We start from the raw sequence: 7,970 nt of genomic DNA on the forward strand, positions 1-7,970 counted from the left end.
CCTCAGGAGACATCTGTCTGTCCCTCAGGTTGTATCAGAAGACATCTGTCTGTCCCTCAGGAGACACCTGTCTGTCCCTCAGGAGACACCTGTCTGTCCCTCAGGAGACATCTGTCTGTCCCTCAGGAGACATCTGTCTGTCCCTCAGGAGACATCTGTCTGTCCCTCAGGTTGTATCAGGAGACATCTGTCTGTCCCTCAGGAGACATCTGTCTGTCCCTCAGGAGACATCTGTCTGACCCTCAGGAGAAATCTGTCTGTCCCTCAGGAGACACCTGTCTGTCCCTCAGGTTGTATCAGGAGACATCTGTCTGACACTCAGGAGAAATCTGTCTGTCCCTCAGGTTGTATCAGGAGACATCTGTCTGTCCCTCAGGAGACATCTGTCTCTCCCTCAGGAGACATCTGTCTGTCCCTCAGGTTGTATCAGGAGACATCTGTCTGTCCCTCAGGAGACATCTGTCTGTTCCTCAGGAGACACCTGTCTGTCCCTCAGGAGACATCTGTCTGTCCCTCAGGAGACATCTGTCTGTCCCTCAGGAGACATCTATCTGTCCCTCAGGAGACATCTGTCTGTCCCTCAGGTTGTATCAGGAGACATCTGTCTGACCCTCAGGAGAAATCTGTCTGTCCCTCAGGAGACATCTGTCTGTCCCTCAGGAGACACCTGTCTGTCCCTCAGGAGACATCTGTCTGTCCCTCAGGATACATCTGTCTGTCCCTCAGGAGACATCTGTCTGTCCCTCAGGAGACACCTGTCTGTCCCTCAGGATACATCTGTCTGTCCCTCAGGTTGTATCAGGAGACATCTGTCTGTCCCTCAGGTTGTATCAGGAGACATCTGTCTGTCCCTCAGGAGACATCTGTCTGTCCCTCAGGAGACATCTGTCTGTCCCTCAGGAGACATCTGTCTGTCCCTCAGGAGACATCTGTCTCTCCCTCAGGAGACACCTGTCTGTCCCTCAGGAGACATCTGTCTGTCCCTCAGGAGACACCTGTCTGTCCCTCAGGAGACATCTGTCTGTCCCTCAGGAGACATCTATCTGTCCCTCAGGAGACATCTGTCTGTCCTTCAGGTTGTATCAGGAGACATCTGTCTGACCCTCAGGAGAAATCTGTCTGTCCCTCAGGAGACATCTGTCTGTCCCTCAGGAGACATCTGTCTGTCCCTCAGGAGACATCTATCTGTCCCTCAGGAGACATCTGTCTGTCCTTCAGGTTGTATCAGGAGACATCTGTCTGACCCTCAGGAGAAATCTGTCTGTCCCTCAGGAGACATCTGTCTGTCCCTCAGGAGACATCTGTTTGTCCATCAGGAGACATCTGTCTGTCCCTCAGGTTGTATCAGGAGACATCTGTCTGTCCCTCAGGTTGTATCAGGAGACATCTGTCTGACCCTCAGGAGAAATCTGTCTGTCCCTCAGGTTGTATCAGGAGACATCTGTCTGTCCCTCAGGTTGTATCAGGAGACATCTGTCTGTCCCTCAGGAGACATCTGTCTGTCCCTCAGGAGACATCTGTCTGTCCCTCCGGAGACATCTGTCTGTCCCTCAGGAGACATATGTCTGTCCCTCAGGAGACATCTGTCTGTCCCTCAGGTTGTATCAGGAGACATCTGTCTGACCCTCAGGAGAAATCTGTCTGTCCCTCAGGAGACATCTGTCTGTCCCTCAGGAGACATCTGTCTGTCCCTCAGGAGACATATGTCTGTCCCTCAGGTTGTATCAGGAGACATCTGTCTGTCCCTCAGGAGACATCTGTCTGTCCCTCAGGAGACACCTGTCTGTCCCTCAGGTTATATCAGGAGACATCTCTCTGTCCCTCAGGAGACATCTGTCTGTCCCTCAGGAGACACCTGTCTGTCCCTCAGGTTGTATCAGGAGACATCTGTCTGTCCCTCAGGAGACATCTGTTTGTCCCTCAGGAGACACCTGTCTGTCCCTCAGGAGACATCTGTCTGTCCCTCTGGTTGTATCAGGAGACATCTGTCTGTCCCTCAGGAGACATCTGTCTGTCCCTCAGGAGACATCTGTCTGTCCCTCAGGTTGTATCAGGAGACATCTGTCTGTCCCTCAGGAGACACCTGTCTGTCCCTCAGGAGACACCTGTCTGTCCCTCAGGAGACATCTGTCTGTCCCTCAGGTTGTATCAGGAGACATCTGTCTGTCCCTCAGGTTGTATCAGGAGACATCTGTCTGTCCCTCAGGTTGTTTCAGGAGACATCTGTCTGTCCCTCAGGTTGTATCAGGAGACATCTGTCTGTCCCTCAGGTTGTATCAGGAGACATCTGTCTGCTAAAACACAGCATGTTGATTTCTCTTCAGACATTTAGGTTTTCTAATTCTTCGTATTATTTAATAATTTTTGGGGAAGAATGAATTTGTTATGTCAGAATATGTGTCACAGTTTGACAGATAATGCAGCCCTGTTTCTATCTCTTTGTGGAGACAGAATGAGCACAGCCTGTCCTCTCTGGGCCAGGTTTACCATCCTGTCCTCTCTGGGCCAGGTTTACCAGCCTGTCCTCTCTGGGCAGCTAGGTCAACCAGCCTGTCTTCTCTGGGCCAGGTTTACCAGCCTGTCCTCTCTGGGCCAGGTTTACCAGCCTGTCCTCTCTGGGCCAGGTGTACCAGCCTGTCCTCTCTGGGCCCCATTTACATTTACATTTAAGTCATTTAGCAGACGCTCTTATCCAGAGCGACTTACAAATTTGTGCATTCACCTTATGACATCCAGTGGAACAGCCACTTTACAATAGTGCATCTAAATCTTTTAAGGGGGTGAGAAGGATTACTTTATCCTATCCTAGGTATTCCCTAAAGAGGTGGGGTTTCAGGTGTCTCCGGAAGGTGGTGATTGACTCCGCTGTCCTGGCGTCGTGAGGGGGTTTGTTCCACCATTGGGGAGCCAGAGCAGCGAACAGTTTTGACTGGGCTGAGCGGGAACTGTACTTCCTCAGTGGTAGGGAGGCGAGCAGGCCAGAGGTGGATGAACGCAGTGCCCTTGTTTGGGTGTAGGGCCTGATCAGAGCCTGGAGGTACTGAGGTGCCGTTCCCCTCACAGCTCCGTAGGCAAGCACCATGGTCTTGTAGCGGATGCGAGCTTCAACTGGAAGCCAGTGGAGAGAGCGGAGGAGCGGGGTGACGTGAGAGAACTTGGGAAGGTTGAACACCAGACGGGCTGCGGCGTTCTGGATGAGTTGTGGGGTTTAATGGCACAGGCAGGGAGCCCAGCCAACAGCGAGTTGCAGTAATCCAGACGGGAGATGACAAGTGCCTGGATTAGGACCTGCGCCGCTTCCTGTGTGAGGCAGGGTCGTACTCTGCGGATGTTGTAGAGCATGAACCTACAGGAACGGGCCACCGCCTTGATGTTAGTTGAGAACGACAGGGTGTTGTCCAGGATCACGCCAAGGTTCTTAGCGCTCTGGGAGGAGGACACAATGGAGTTGTCAACCGTGATGGCGAGATCGTGGAACGGGCAGTCCTTCCCCGGGAGGAAGAGCAGCTCCGTCTTGCCGAGGTTCAGCTTGAGGTGGTGATCCGTCATCCACACTGATATGTCTGCCAGACATGCAGAGATGCGATTCGCCACCTGGTCATCAGAAGGGGGAAAGGAGAAGATTAATTGTGTGTCGTCTGCATAGCAATGATAGGAGAGACCATGTGAGGTTATGACAGAGCCAAGTGACTTGGTGTATAGCGAGAATAGGAGAGGGCCTAGAACAGAGCCCTGGGGGACACCAGTGGTGAGAGCGCGTGGTGAGGAGACAGATTCTCGCCACGCCACCTGGTAGGAGCGACCTGTCAGGTAGGACGCAATCCAAGCGTGGGCCGCGCCGGAGATGCCCAACTCGGAGAGGGTGGAGAGGAGGATCTGATGGTTCACAGTATCGAAGGCAGCCGATAGGTCTAGAAGGATGAGAGCAGAGGAGAGAGAGTTAGCTTTAGCAGTGCGGAGCGCCTCCGTGATACAGAGAAGAGCAGTCTCAGTTGAATGACTAGTCTTGAAACCTGACTGATTTGGATCAAGAAGGTCATTCTGAGAGAGATAGCGGGAGAGCTGGCCAAGGACGGCACGTTCAAGAGTTTTGGAGAGAAAAGAAAGAAGGATACTGGTCTGTAGTTGTTGACATCGGAGGATCGAGTGTAGGTTTTTTTAGAAAGGGTGCAACTCTCGCTCTCTTGAAGTCGGAAGGGACGTAGCCAGCGGTCAGGGATGAGTTGATGAGCGAGGTGAGGTAAGGGAGAAGGTCTCCGGAAATGGTCTGGAGAAGAGAGGAGGGGATAGGGTCGAGCGGGCAGGTTGTTGGGCGGCCGGCCGTCACAAGACGCGAGATTTCATCTGAGAGAGAGGGAGAAAGAGGTCAGAGCACAGGGTAGGGCAGTGTGAGCAGAACCAGCGGTGTCGTTTGACTTAGCAAACGAGGATCGGATGTCGTCGACCTTCTTTTCAAAATGGTTGACGAAGTCATCTGCAGAGAGGGAGGAGGGGGGGGGGGGAGGGGGAGGAGGATTCAGGATGGAGGAGAAGGTGGCAAAGAGCTTCCTAGGGTTAGAGGCAGATGCTTGTCCCACACATATAGTGGGCCCCACACTGCCATATAGTGGGCCCCACACTGCCATATAGTGGGCCCCACACTGCCATATAGTGGACCCCACATTGCCATATAGTGGACCCCACACTGCCATATAGTGGACCCCACACTGCCATATAGTAGGCCCCATATAGTGGGCCCCACACTGCCATATAGTGGGCCCCACACTGCCATATAGTGGACCCCACACTGCCATATAGTGGACCCCACACTGCCATATAGTGGGCCCCACACTGCCATATAGTGGGCCCCACACTGCCATATAGTGGACCCCACACTACCATATAGTGGACCCCACACTGCCATATAGTGGGCCCCACATAGTGGAACCCACACTGCCATATAGTGGGCCCCACACTCCCATATAGTGGACCCCACACTCCCATATAGTGGACCCCACACTGCCATATAGTGGACCCCATACTGCCATATAGTGGACCCCACACTGCCATATAGTGGACCCCACACTGCCATATAGTGGACCCCACACTCCCATATAGTGGACCCCATACTGCCATATAGTGGACCCCACACTCCCATATAGTGGACCCCATACTGCCATATAGTGGACCCCATACTGCCATATAGTGGACCCCACACTCCCATATAGTGGACCCCACACTCCCATATAGTGGACCCCACACTCCCATATAGTGGACCCCATACTGCCATATAGTGGACCCCACACTGCCATATAGTGGACCCCACACTCCCATATAGTGGACCCCACCCTGCCATATAGTGGACCCCACATAGTGGACCCCACACTGCCATATAGTGGACCCCACATAGTGGACCCCACACTCCCATATAGTGGACCCCACCCTGCCATATAGTGGACCCCACATAGTGGACCCCACACTGCCATATAGTGGACCCCACACTCCTATATAGTGGGCCCCACACTGCCATATAGTGGGCCCCACACTGCCATATAGTGGACCCCACATATTGGACCCCACACTGCCATATAGTGGGCCCCACACTGCCATATAGTGGACCCCACACTGCCATATAGTGGACCCCACCCTGCCATATAGTGGGCCCCACACTGCCATATAGTGGACCCCACCTGCCATATAGTGGGCCCCACACTGCCATATAGTGGACCCCACCCTGCCATATAGTGGGCCCCACACTGCCATATAGTGGACCCCACACTGATCATGTACTAGAGGAGGAGGCAGCAGTATAGAGCTGGTCAGTGTATTACAGGAAGCAGCAGTATAGAGCTGATCAGTGTATTAGAGGAGTAGGCAGTATAGAGCTGATCAGTGTATTGGAGGAGGAGGAGGCAGTATAGAGCTGATCAGTGTATTAGAGGAGGAGGCAGCAGTATAGAGCTGATCAGTGTATTAGAGGAGGGGGCAGCAGTATAGAGCTGATCAGTGTATTAGAGGAGGAGGAGGCAGTATAGAGCTGATCAGTGTATTAGAGGAGGAGGAGGAGGCAGCAGTATAGAGCTGATCAGTGTATTGGAGGAGGAGGAGGCAGCAGTATAGAGCTGATCAGTGTATTGGAGGAGGAGGAGGCAGCAGTATAGAGCTGATCAGTGTATTAGAGGAGGAGGAGGCAGCAGTATAGAGCTGATCAGTGTATTAGAGGAGGAGGAGGCAGCAGTATAGAGCTGATCAGTGTATTAGAGGAGGAGGAGGCAGCAGTATAGAGCTGATCAGTGTATTAGAGGAGGAGGGGGCAGCAGTATAGAGCTGATCAGTGTATTAGAGGAGGAGGCAGCAGTATATAGCTGATCAGTGTATTAGAGGAGGGGGCAGCAGTATAGAGCTGATAAGTGTATTAGAGGAGGAGGAGGCAGTATAGAGATGATCAGTGTATTAGAGGAGGAGGAGGCAGCAGTATAGAGCTGATCAGTGTATTAGAGGAGGAGGAGGCAGCAGTATAGAGCTGATCAGTGTATTAGAGGAGGGGGCAGCAGTATAGAGCTGATCAGTGTATTAGAGGAGGAGGAGGCAGCAGTATAGAGCTGATCAGTGTATTAGAGGAGGAGGAGGCAGCAGTATAGAGCTGATCAGTGTATTAGAGGAGGAGGCAGCAGTATAGAGCTGATCAGTGTATTAGAGGAGGAGGGGGCAGCAGTATAGAGCTGATCAGTGTATTGGAGGAGGAGGAGGCCGTATAGAGCTGATCAGTGTATTAGAGGAGGAGGGGGCAGCAGTATAGAGCTGATCAGTGTATTAGAGGAGGGGGCAGCAGTATAGAGCTGATCAGTGTATTAGAGGAGGAGGAGGCAGCAGTATAGAGCTGATCAGTGTATTAGAGGAGGAGGAGGCAGCAGTATAGAGCTGATCAGTGTATTGGAGGAGGAGGGGACAGCAGTATAGAGCTGATCAGTGTATTAGAGGAGGAGGAGGCAGCAGTATAGAGCTGATCAGTGTATTGGAGGAGGAGGAGGCAGCAGTATAGAGCTGATCAGTGTATTAGAGGAGGAGGGGCAGCAGTATAGAGCTGATCAGTGTATTAGAGGAGGAGGAGGCAGCAGTATAGAGCTGATCAGTGTATTAGAGGAGGAGGAGGCAGCAGTATAGAGCTGATCAGTGTATTAGAGGAGGAGGAGGCAGCAGTATAGAGCTGATCAGTGTATTAGAGGAGTAGGAGGCAGCAGTATAGAGCTGATCAGTGTATTGGAGGAGGAGGAGGCAGCAGTATAGAGCTGATCAGTGTATTAGAGGAGGAGGCAGCAGTATAGAGCTGATCAGTGTATTAGAGGGGGCAGCAGTATAGAGCTGATCAGTGTATTAGAGGAGGAGGGGGCAGCAGTATAGAGCTGATCAGTGTATTAGAGGAGGAGGAGGCAGCAGTATAGAGCTGATCAGTGTATTAGAGGAGGAGGAGGCAGCAGTATAGAGCTGATCAGTGTATTAGAGGAGGAGGAGGCAGCAGTATAGAGCTGATCAGTGTATTAGAGGAGGAGGAGGCAGCAGTATAGAGCTGATCAGTGTATTAGAGGAGGAGGAGGCAGCAGTATAGAGCTGATCAGTGTATTAGAGGAGGGGGAGGCAGCAGTATAGAGCTGATCAGTGTATTAGAGGAGGAGGAGGCAGCAGTATAGAGCTGATCAGTGTATTAGATGAGGAGGAGGAGGCAGCAGTATAGAGCTGATCAGTGTATTAGAGGAGGAGGGGCAGCAGTATAGAGCTGATCAGTGTATTAGAGGAGGAGGAGGCAGCAGTATAGAGTTGATCAGTGTATTAGAGGAGGAGGGGGCAGCAGTATAGAGCTGATCAGTGTATTAGAGGAGTAGGAGGCAGCAGTATAGAGCTGATCAGTGTATTGGAGGAGGAGGCAGCAGTATAGAGCTGATCAGTGTATTAGAGGAGGAGGAGGCAGCAGTATAGAGCTGATCAGTGTATTA

The sequence above is a fragment of the Oncorhynchus keta genome, unplaced genomic scaffold (assembly GCF_023373465.1).
Source record: "Oncorhynchus keta strain PuntledgeMale-10-30-2019 unplaced genomic scaffold, Oket_V2 Un_contig_589_pilon_pilon, whole genome shotgun sequence".
Taxonomy (NCBI): domain Eukaryota; kingdom Metazoa; phylum Chordata; class Actinopteri; order Salmoniformes; family Salmonidae; genus Oncorhynchus; species Oncorhynchus keta.